We start from the raw sequence: 12373 nt of genomic DNA on the forward strand, positions 1-12373 counted from the left end.
TCTACATCTTTAAGTTTTAGATGATTATTTATCATTAAAAATCTACTTTACAAAGTATATGGGTTCATGATTGGGTATAGATTTCTCAGATATATATTAATACTTTGTCACTTACTGGTTCAACATGTTGTACTTTGTACCAGTTTGTAAACTTCCTGTATTCCTCTTTATATTATTCTTCCTGTGATTTTTCTGGCAGAGAGTTTAGTTATCTCTGAGGCCTTATTCATCAAATCAGCAGTAATGTTTTGAGCAATTCCAAACACGCACTATGCTAATAACACAGACAAAAAAACTAAGAGGGTACCTGGTTTTGTATACATTTAGATTGTGCAACATGCAACAATGAAAACAGCTGATTTGAATCATTCAAATAAACCTAACAAAACACTAGCGTGCGTGGTGAATAAATGGAGAACTAATCCATCTCGCTCTAAATTGGAGCTTGGGAAACAAGTATTTTCTTTGATATCAGCATCAGCTGTTATCGAAAATAGCTACTTTCGGTACGAAGTGATGAAATTTACTTGTTAGTACCTATTTCGTTTGATTCGTCTTGCAATTTTTAATTCAGAGGTAAAATAATATGAAAAGTTCTTAGAAAAGTGATTTTTACTGTAACAATAGAAAATATATCCTTTTGATAACTATTATTAGTATTAAACTTCCTATGTTGAAAACTTCATATCTACCGTTATTTATTGTGTTTATTATTACGTTTACTAACAAATAGTAGGTATATGAATATTATTGGAATTTTTCTTATTTTAACGTTTGTAGCTTAAAGTGTTTTACTGGCTTTCAATGCAAACTACAATATGAAATGGCAGTGTCACTAACGGTTACCTCCCGCTATCTCCGCGTCCCGCCACCTCCGAATTTCAGAGTGACTCCTATAATCCTCGGTTACTACCTGCGTTAAGACTTTCCGTCCTAAACTAACCTAACCTAACCTAACCTAACCAACCTAACCCAACCTAACCTAACCCACGGGTTAAATTTTCATTAAATCTCCCATCCACGGGGCTTTGCAGCCGTGGATGCAATGACAGCTATCAACGCAGGCAGTGACGGGATTATAAGGGTCACTCAAGAATTCGGAGGTGGCGGGACAGATTTGGGTTCGGAGGTGGCGGAACGCGGAGATAGCGGGAGCACACGTCACTAACATCTAGGTGTTTATCTGTATATCTAGAAAAAGATGTCGTCCTTGACCCGAGGACCCGAGTTTGTCCCCAGAATTGTACCAGGAAGCGGATAGTCTTATGTATATTATTGTCGTATTATGATGATGTCATCGAATGATGTTAAACTATTAATATCTCGAGATGTTGCTTTGGTTTCCATTGCGTAGGCCTACAATTAAAATGTACATCAGAGGATGTGAGTGAGGTATAATTGGAATGAGAGTATTTTGAGTCACAGCCTGTAACATTGTTGTTTAGAAGTCAATGCCACCTTCTTTAAAAGGTTAACTTTGTTTGGCTCGAAAAAAACATACGTTCAGTTTATGTTTTTGCTAGAATATTGCAACTGGCAATGCATACAGCTTTATAAGCTAATTTTAATTACAAAATATTTTGATCAAATTCAACGCATCTTACAAAAACTTGAAAAATGTACGTTTAAGGAAGTTAACTCGTAGTTAACATATTTCAATAAACATCTCATTGCAATTGCATATAAAATAAACAGGGTGTATACAAACACCCTCTTTTTTGTTATTGTTTCTTAGTATATAAGGGTTCAAATGTTATGGATACATTTGTAAAAATACATAAATACAGACTGAAAACCAGCCGTTGTATCCATTAGTATTATTATCGGGTCGCCGGAATTTTATCCCCCTGGAATTTTACCCCCTGGGCAAAGCTGACGTCACTATGACGTAGTAACCTGAGTGGCCAAAAGTTTGTTCGCGGCCGGAATTTTACCCCCGCGGATTTGGAAGTCTAATGAAAATAGTCAGAGCGTGATTAATTAGATTAGCGATAAAAACCGGAATTTTACCCCCTGTCCATATATCTAGCGTTTAGGCAACTGAAGATGTACGGGCCGGATTTTTACCCCCGGAATTTTACCCCCCGGAATTTTACCCCCGGAATTTTACCCCCCGGAATTTTACCCCCCGGAATTTTACCCCTTGGCTGATTTTAGAAATTGAACGATTGATTTTATTATTTCTGTTTTTAATTAATTGTAAACATTTCATTATTTAGTAGCCTATCTTTATTTATTTATTTTGTAATCTCAACTAAGTAAACATAATTCGCTGTTTTATTTTGATCATACTAACCAACAGTTGGCTTTAAAGATCGAATCCTGACACTCGAATCTCAAAATTAATATTAAAACCCTGTTTGATTAGTTAATGTAACATATAAATTAAGATAGGCTACTTAATAATAAAATGTTTACCATTATATTAAAACTAAATGACGATAATTAATCATTCTCACTAATTCATATCTGGCCAGGGGGTAAAATTCCGGGGGGTAAAATTCCGGGGGTAAAATTCCGGGGGTAAAAATCCGGGGGGTAAAATTCTGGGGGTAAAAATCCGGGCCGTACATTCTAGGTTTTTATAATTTGATGTGTTCTGATTAAACTCACAACCGTGAAAATATATGTTTAATTCCGCGTTTAATCCATCGAGCTGATGTCGCGAAACTCAAAAGTTCGCGGCCGGAATTTTACCCCCTGGTTTGTGACGTCACGTTTGCCCAGGGGGTAAAATTCCAGGGGGATAAAAATCCGCTACCCCTTATTATCCATGTTTATATGTTGTTTTATTCATACACCCTGTATACATTGACAAATGTATCAGTCTATAAACAATTATTAAGAAGTAAATAATTTCCAAAAGTGCAAAAACAACCTATAAAACTTTTCAGTTTACGTGTAAGCGTTTCGTGCCATTACCAAATTGTGCAATTGAAATATGTCCAAAACATCTAAGTCTATTGATTAAAATATGATAAATAAACTGTATCAGCAGCAAACTGATATATTTCCTCTGCTAGCTTGTCGAAAATCCCGTATAATGAGCAAGCGATGGGAGTAACTTTACTATTTCATGGGTTAAATCGCCAAAAATGCAATCGTTTTTTGAACAGTAATTTTACAGCATTGGGAGTTTCACCATTGTGTTTAGAGTGAAAAGGGCAATAACATACTAAATTTTAAATAAAAAATCATTCAAGCTGTTTTGTGAAAATCCACTTTTCCATTGGGAAACTATGGGTTTTATGGGGAAATCACCTCTAAAAATCAAAATTATATAAATTTATTATACTTGCTGTTTTGGTCACTCTGTACATCCATCTAATATCATGGGGGTTTCTCTGGCTCGATAGTTTAAACGTACTTGATAAGGAAAACAGTGAAGAACAGTTCAATAAATTATATGAACGTGATCCACAACAACGGGGAAACCAACTTACCCATGACGGTATAAACTGGTATTGTAACCGTGCCAGGAGGTGGGGGGAATGCAAAGTTTCTCACGCATGGCTGATTCATAATCGGGCTATCCCAAAGATCCCAAAACAGGTGAGCCGAGTGGGGCACCTTGGAATTACCTTAAGGAAGACACCGTGCAAAAAATAAACAATACATGAGGGGGGGAAGGAGACTATCCAGATAAATAGAGGTTTTGTGAATGAGCTTTTAGAATCATCCTGACTTTTCGTCTAGTAGTCCACTACTCCACTGCGATCATGATTCGTGCTTGTTTGTTGGTGAGTCAAATTTTATACTATTTTTTCTTCTCAATTTACATTCTTGCAAAACTCCCTCGGTTATTTTCAATTTGTGAAGTCTTATGGATACTTTAAAAATTGTTATGAATTATTTTTATTCATATTTTTCTTCTTTCTATTAATTTTTTCAGCTGAATAATTAATTATTAAAATTGTTGCGATGGTTGTATCTGAATATTTTTGAATTGTTTTGTTTTATTAATGTTTTGTTTTTGTTAGGTACTCTAAATAAAAAAAAACTTAAGTGAATAAAGAAGTGATTATAATACAAAATAAACCACTGGTCCAAACTCTAGTCTTGCTATCCTTTTTGTTGGATAGCGTCATTGAATTCATAAATTCCGAGTCAGCTAAAAAAATATGGGAATTCGTTGTAACAGTCTATACACAGGCTTATTATACTCGTACAATTCAGGGGCACTCAAAACACTATCAAGAAAAAAAAGAGGAAACTAATAATAATAATGATGATGATGATACTGTAGTAATAATAATTTATTACGGAAAGTAAATAAAAGAAACGTCTTATAACACTTATTTATATTTACGCTTATACTCAAAAGCTTAATATAGTGAGCTAGGTGACAGTCTTTTATAACTACTTTTCATAATTGCTGACATTTTTATAATTATTTTTTTGCAGTTACTGTATAAAACTGTTTTAAACTTGCTATTTAATGAAACAATTCCCATGTTTCAAGGCCACACTAAAAAGTTTTTTTAGTGTGACCTTGCATGTTTCTATGCTGCTTATTTATGTGTACACTAATTTATGACCACCCTGTACAGTAACACCTAGCATATCCGGAATAGACGGGACCAGGGTCATAACGGATAACAAATTACCGAATAAACCGATTTTACAGATTTTTAGATGTACACAGTTAAAAACGCCTTCAGAAAGTCTCTGCAATACCCGCAATACAGACCGCGTTGCTGTTGCGTTTCTTTTATGAAGGCGTTCTTAGTACTGTTTTCTTATCTTGTCTCGAGTCTTGGAGCACAGTCAATTCCGCTTGAACCATCAAGGTTTTTTTAATCTTGTTTTAGCTTTCGATAAGGATGAAAAATCTATAACCTACTATAATTAATTTCTAAGTATATTATAATAGCTGTGGTTGAATAACCATACTACTGTTTAGAATGTTAAGCATGAAGTCTATTTACGATGTTTAAGCTAATGTTGAGTAAGTTTTATTTTTTAAGTTAAATTTTATAGTGTGTGTTGTACTTTTTATTTTTAACACCAGAAGACTAAAGATTTATTATATTGAATCCAGAAGGTTTTAAAGTTGGTGAAATATCAAAATAAAAGCATTGAAACACACATTCACATTTGACGTATTATACAAACAGAAAATTGTCTACTTAAGGATGACAAATCATAATCATTGAATTGAGGAGTATTGATTACTTGAACAAGTAAGTAGACTTAATGTCAAATATGAAATCCTTATCTATATAAATAAAATTAGAGTTTTGTCTGTACATTGCTTAGAATAATGAACTTTTTGGTTATTTTTACATTTCATAGGTCAGAGAAACCGAATCAAACCTTATCTCAATTTCTGTCTGTCTGTCTGTCTGTCTGTCTGTCTGTCTATCTGTCATTCTCTTGGTAACGCTAAAATACGCACTTTATTACAACTACTCCTCAATAACTATAGCACTGTCCCGCCTGAAACTTATTTTCCAAATACTATACATATATGAGATGGTTTTAGACGTATTTCATCGAATATGAGACAGTTAGATATTTAACAGTAAACCCTTGAAAATCAAGTTTTTGTCGATTTTTGACGTGGAATTTCTGGAAGCCCATGTTAACCTTATGAGAAATGAAATTATTGAATCTTAACAGCTGTTTCAATTAAACAAGTTGGTTCTGTTCTGTGATGTTCAATAGCATTAAAGTTACAAGGATTACCAACAGGGTGCAGCACTAGCACTATTATTTCTTTTACATTTATGACAACAGCTAATTTGCAACCTGGAGGCGAGTGAGCGTAGCGAACGAGCTAACCTGAAGGCAAGTGAGCGTAGCGAACGAGCTAACCTGAAGGAAAGTGAGCGCAGCGAACGAGCTCCAACATACAGGTGAGTGAGCGTAGCGAACGAACTTCAACCAGGACGTGATTGAGCCATGCAAACGAGATCAGATAGTAAAAATAAAAGTAAGCCTACCGTTATAGGATCGACCGGCAGACACAGAGGTAATTTAACCTTTTATTGATTGTCATACCGATCCGGAACAACAAAAAACAACATAAAATGAAGCTATGTATAATAGTTTGGCCAGCATATCTTAAAATATGCAAACCAACTGCTGTTCGTTATATAAGAAGGTTTCAACTGAATATTATAAGATCCCCGTGCGTAGAACGGGTACACAGCTAGTATATAATACATGTAGACGATTTCTACGAAACACTACTCCTCCGTTAATAATGGACGGATTTTTACAAACTATATGTCAAAATGAACTATTTTCTGTGTAGACGCCCCCTTTCACTAATTCCTGTAATAAAAGTCCTCGGGCTTTGCCCCACAGGCCATCAAAATCCCAATATAATTCTTATGAAGAATAGATTTTGTTTACTTAAACAGACAAATAATTGGTACTAATACTGCTGGTACAAATATTGGTGCTAATAATTGCTGTTCATGGTAAACACTTGATACACACAAGAGCGTTCGTTTTCAGAGTGAGTTAGTTTTCAGTTTCGATAACTGGAGTGGTGTGATTGATTACATTATCTTTAAGTTGTCTTTTTTAAATCATCGGAAATTATGCCTGTTATTCGTTTTGAAATAACACCTGTAATACTTTGCAATTGCTCGAATTCGAGCAACAGGTGCACTAGTCTATATTGATGCGTGTTGAATGTTTGAATTATTTCATTATGCTAATGTTGATTAAACGGGTTTTTCTAATTTAAAGGCTTGAGTTTAAGTCTATACAGTCACATTAACAATTTTAAACTTGTCTCCACTTGAATTTTCAATTTCATGATGGTTGGCCACTGGATCGTTAAAATTAGCACTATAAGGTTTAAATTACCTGGCTTCTGTCATCGATCCTCGGTAGTTTTATGAAACTACAGCTGTTTCATGCCTATCACTGGACAGTCGCGACTTATCCATCACCGGCGCCGCATCACGTTTCGCAGTCGTTCTTTAATTAATGTTTAAATGTTTCGTGCGCGTTTTCGTGTGTGTAAATGTCTACATGTTTTTTGTGTAACCATGACGAACTCAACACCGAGGGATGTTTTATAAAGAAGCTGGCGTTCAACAAACCTGAAGATGTGCCAGTGATAGGCATGAAACAGCTGTAGTTTCATAAAACTACCGAGGATCGATGACAGAAGCCAGGTAATTTAAACCTTATTAGTGTTGAATTTTCAGGTTTTGCACCTTTCTAACTCTTCAGTTTCCCTACGGATATTTTTCTATGTCCCCACCACTTCCAACAAACATTTATTACAGCTACAGTCTTTACACAACGCTTGCGACAATTGCAGAACAGTGGCCACCATACAGGTATTTATTTACCGAGGATCTTGCTTGCAGAACACCAAACAATATTTCAAGATCAACACTCCGAACTACACTGTAACTATATCTTATTTTCTATTTGTTTAAACGCCTTCTTTTTGTTGCAGGTTTTCTTCATCCTGGCTGTTTTAGCCTGTGCCTTTGCTTACCCTCACCATCATCATCACGGACATCATGGCCATGGATATGGCCATGGACATCACCACGGACATCACGGTCATCATTATGGACATTACGGACATCACTATGGACACCATCATCATCACGGACATCATCATCACTGGTAAAATTGGACAGCAAGAGTAACAATATGTGACTTTTTCTTTCAACTAATTCACCAACTAAGTCTCTCGTTATGTTATTCTTTTGCCTTTCTACATTTTTGTTGACATTTGTAGTAACAACTTATTTCGGATGTTGAATTAGATTAGACTACCATTAGACTTAAGCCAATTTTTATTAAAAGAACATAATTGAATGAATCATTCACAAAACGTTCTACTGTTACGATAAGTTTTTCTTAGTTTTCAATTAAATGTATTTATATTCCAAAACAGGCTACTACAGGAGAATGTCTACTCCTTCAAGAAATCAAAAGCAGTATGAATTTATTTTGTAAACACTGAAATTTTACTCTATCTGGAAAGAAAATGTTGAATAGAAATGCTATAGGACTTTCCTTATAACCAGTTTTAATGTTACTTTTGCTCCATTCAACACCACAATGTTTTCCTCAACACTATAATATGCATGTGATAAATTATTCAAACGGAAAATTCTAACTGCATAACCGATCAATCATTGTTAAGTGTATAATTTTGTTACTTTATTTTAATGTTTTTGTTTGTTTATTTATAATAAATGGTTTTCAAATGGATTTTGTGTTAGCGAGTATTTATTAATGCCATCTTGATCATGATTTCGTATGAGGATAAGTGTTGTTATGGTACAAAATAGTTGACACAGAAATGTAAATTTATCAATATTCTAGATCAGCAACATTTTTTAGTATTCTTTTCTATCTTAATCCTGAATGCCAACTTTACTTTCATGATCTGATGATGATGATGTTCTTTACCTATGATTTAAAGAAAATATGTACATAAAATTGCAACAAAATTACAACCAAACGGGCAAATGCTTGAATTAAAAAGGAGATTCTTCTATGACTAGGCAAATTTCAAATGTTGGTGAAAACTTCTTTGAGTCAAACTCAATTCAATCAAAATTAAATCTGTTGAAAATTAAATACAGCCGCTGCAGAAAACCTGCAGTCTAAGCGAATTTCCATTTACCTGATTTAATTTTCACTGAAATCTGTTTAAACAACATTTAGGTTTAACACATACCTAAGTTTGCTGCTACAGGGAGGGTAATAAAGTGTTGTTTTTTTTTAGCGAAATAATAATAGCCGAGTATAAAATAAAGGAATTTACCAAGTTTGATTAAAATATATCCATAAACAAGCAAACTATAACAGTTAACTTGTTCTCCATAAAAATAACATGGGAATTTAAAATGTGCAATAAATTTGATTTTCTCCATAACCAATAAACCCTAAAAAGACAATTCAAAATACTAAATTGTTTGTTTTTTAAGCTCTTTAAAATGGTTTAAAAAGAAATCGGGAAATTTTATGTATTGAGGGTCAAACACGAGGAAAACCAATTTTTATCCCATAAAACATCCCCATAAACCCCCGTTCCCATACACACTCCATAAACTTGGTTTTGCTCTAATAACTATGGTTTACAAAAGGTGGAGGAAACCTTTGGCAAATCAGGTGAAAATGAACTATAAGTAGGGCAATAAACCAGAGATAATAAAGGGTTTCATCATTAGTCTTAGATACTGTGAGTAGACATATGATTCAATTTTTAAACTTTAAGGTTGTTTTTATGTCGGCACAGAGAAGCTACAGCTCATGGGGAAAATATGCGCTTTAGCTTTAAGCACTATATTGGAGCCGGGATATACTTGTGACCAGCATTAAAGAGCCTTGACGGCAAGCACTGTGAAGAATTTCCTTTAGCACAAAGCACAGGGTCTTCCTCTACTGTGAGTGTTGTAGTACATGTGAGCGAGGGGTGAAGGGGGTCTTTGCCCTAGACACCAGCAGAAAAAAAACAATACAGTACGGTTCAAACGCCTTACTGAAACATATCTTGGGTGTAAAAAATTGTCTTTGGGTGATTTATAAGGATGACTAATCAAGAGGTGTATAAGTTTAAAGTTAATGTATTTGAAAAACTTTTCATTTTACTCTTATTTTATTGTTTAGACCTAGTGTTTTTATTGGCTAAGAAACTTAATCATGGCAGATGGAGTACAATCATATTCAAAAGCCCACACAATTATACAGTCCAAAATCTAAATTTTCCCAAACAAGAAAAATTAAATAATTTCTCAAAATTGTTGGCTGATTATTCATAAATTATTACAATAGTTTTCCAAAACTTTGTGATTCCCTTTATTCCCATAGGAGCCGTAGATAATCGTGTTGTCAACATTTCAATAAGTCGCGCCAATGCTTGAGGGAACCATCTTAATGACTTAAATGTAAAGGTTGGATTGTCCTCTAGGGTACACTTGGATTCATTTACATTCTCTGTAAAGTGCTCGTAAAACTCTCCGTTAATTTCCTCTCTTCGCAAGACATTTAAATCAATTATAACTACCTCGGCAGTTAAGTGTTCACTTTACTTTATTTCCTAAAAATGTATAAATTTAATTTAATAAATGAATAAATAAGTTAATGGTAGTCACACTTATACTAGAAGTATTATGAAAATTTAATGCACTTTGCATTGCTGATTCAACTGGTAAAAATGTCTGTATTTTATAAATTAAATAGGTGTTTCTATAGACTTCAGACATTTTGACATACCATATCAAAGCTGAAATGGCTGAACTTAATTATTGAGGAAGTAATAAGTGATTATGGCTTATAAATCTATTACTCTTAGTTAGTTACTATGCTTTAACGGAATTTTCCAATTCACCCACAAACTAAGGGTTGCAGGAGCAATTTTGGTGGATTGCAGGAAAAGATCACACAATAACAATCTATATATATAATACGCTAAGCCGATTTTTGTGAACAGAACTCCTCCCTCATTTTTGGACCGATTTTGATGATTAAAGTGTCGAAAAAATTGCCCTGATCTGTAGTTTTGCAAAGTGTTTTTCGTTTTTTGATATCTTTTTTAGTTTGGGCAGGATCTTCCATCAAAGTTGAGTTTCCTCCCATAAGATTAACATGGGGGAATCTAAATATTTAATTGGAAACTTTGTATCCACTAATTTGAGAGAACGGCTGGGCGTAGAAACTTGGTAGAGGTGTCCAAAGAAAGGTCTTGGTCTGTAGATGAGTTTTCAAAAGAAAAACGAAGAAAATTCGCTTAGGGCTCTGCCCCAGAAGCCTTTAAAAATCCCCCCACAGATTTGTTTACATTTTGGTCATGTGGATAATACTTTTTAATAAAACAGCTGTTAATTTTAAAATTGTATTTTGAACAACACACATTTATTGGGAGTTACTGAATAGTCCAAAAGAAGTATTTGCAATGTTATTTTCTGATTTTAAAATTGATTTTCTTCTGTATCATGTCATGTGTTCCAATATAAAGTTCCATTACGAAATCAGTGGAAAATCCTTTTATGACACTAACTCTTACAATTATTTCTTATTGAACTATCTTCTATCTATTTTACAGGTTGATTTCTGCCTCTTTCACACCTTTTCCCTATATTTTATCATATTTTTCTAGACGGATCATCATAGGTTCATGAGATTATTGTCATACTGTACATGCTTTCAATCATTGTAAAAATCTTCGATTGTGTAAAACAATACAAAATAATACAAGTGCAGAAGGGCACGGTGCCAAATTGAGCTGTGTCCATATTTAAAAAAAATAATAATGGTTTACAGCAACTGGATAAAACATTTTACAATATTTATTTAGAAATATGTGCATGATTTAGAAAGTCATTAAGCTGGAAAACTGCAATATACTGCAGACGTTTCAGAGAGGTTACTTCGATTACAGGTAACAACCAATTAACATTATTTTTTTGCTTTTTGGAAATTCCCCATCACTATGTCATTCGTATTATTTTTTGCCAATGAAGCTGCACAACTATATAAATGAGGAGGCCCCTAAAGTTCAAGAATAAAAGCCAACTTCACTTCAAGTATATTCCACTACACCTAACATTCCGTTGAGAGATTATATTGACAGCTTTATGTAACTGATAAGACTGAGACAACTAACTGACATCCCCCATGTCAAGGATCACAGCTTTAACAGTAACCCCACAACCAATTTCTCAAAACTGTGCTAGAGGATTATTCATTGGCTTAAAAGTACGATACGAACTGACGCGACGTGACGAAGGAAAATCAAACTTACACTGTAACGGATATACCTCTCTTTGAAGTTAGAACGTGTCTTCCCAACAAACAGATTTATTTTTCAAATAAAATCATAGATTAATCTGCATTACACCAATGAAATCACGGAAGTGTTTAAGTACAAAGATCCACCAATACGATTTTAATACTATTTAACGGTTCTTCCAAAAGAAGAGATACCAGATAGCATACTAACAACTCCGATGACGTATAGTATGGGAAATATTTTATTCATTGAATGATCAACCATATTTGGTAACTAACGCAATTAATATCATTATTGTTTTTACACTTATTAATCTTTAAACATTGCTAAATGCTCAAAATATGTATAATTTCACTCAACTTATCACAGTTAGATGAATTAGCGTAAGCCTTGAAAATAACCGTCGATTTCGACGGGTTTCACCTAGTATTTTTTAATTCCAAACCCGCAATTTAGTGTTATGTAGACATAACATATTAAGTGCAACCTTAAGTAGGCTACATTTATAAAGTACTGGATCCAAAACATTCCGCAGACTCTTACTTTCCCATTGTAAATTTTGAAGCATGTTTTTTGAGTCTAGTTCATGTACGGTGACACTGGGCGCTAGTGTCGACAAAATTTTGTTTCTGTTATTTTAGGGTTAATTTC

General features: G+C 34.0%; 1 long non-coding RNA gene across 1 annotated transcript; it reads left to right on the forward strand.

Moving 5' to 3' along the window:
* Positions 1-3701: 3701 nt before the first annotated feature.
* On the forward strand, positions 3702-8196 carry LOC128996680 (uncharacterized). Its single transcript, XR_008491055.1, has 2 exons — positions 3702-3740; positions 7427-8196. It is a non-coding gene; the product is annotated as an uncharacterized LOC128996680 (long non-coding RNA).
* Positions 8197-12373: the final 4177 nt, after the last annotated feature.

Source organism: Macrosteles quadrilineatus, unplaced genomic scaffold (genome assembly GCF_028750875.1).
Source record: "Macrosteles quadrilineatus isolate MER2022 unplaced genomic scaffold, UCM_ALF_1.0 Scaffold_6__1_contigs__length_79288215, whole genome shotgun sequence".
Classification (NCBI taxonomy): domain Eukaryota; kingdom Metazoa; phylum Arthropoda; class Insecta; order Hemiptera; family Cicadellidae; genus Macrosteles; species Macrosteles quadrilineatus.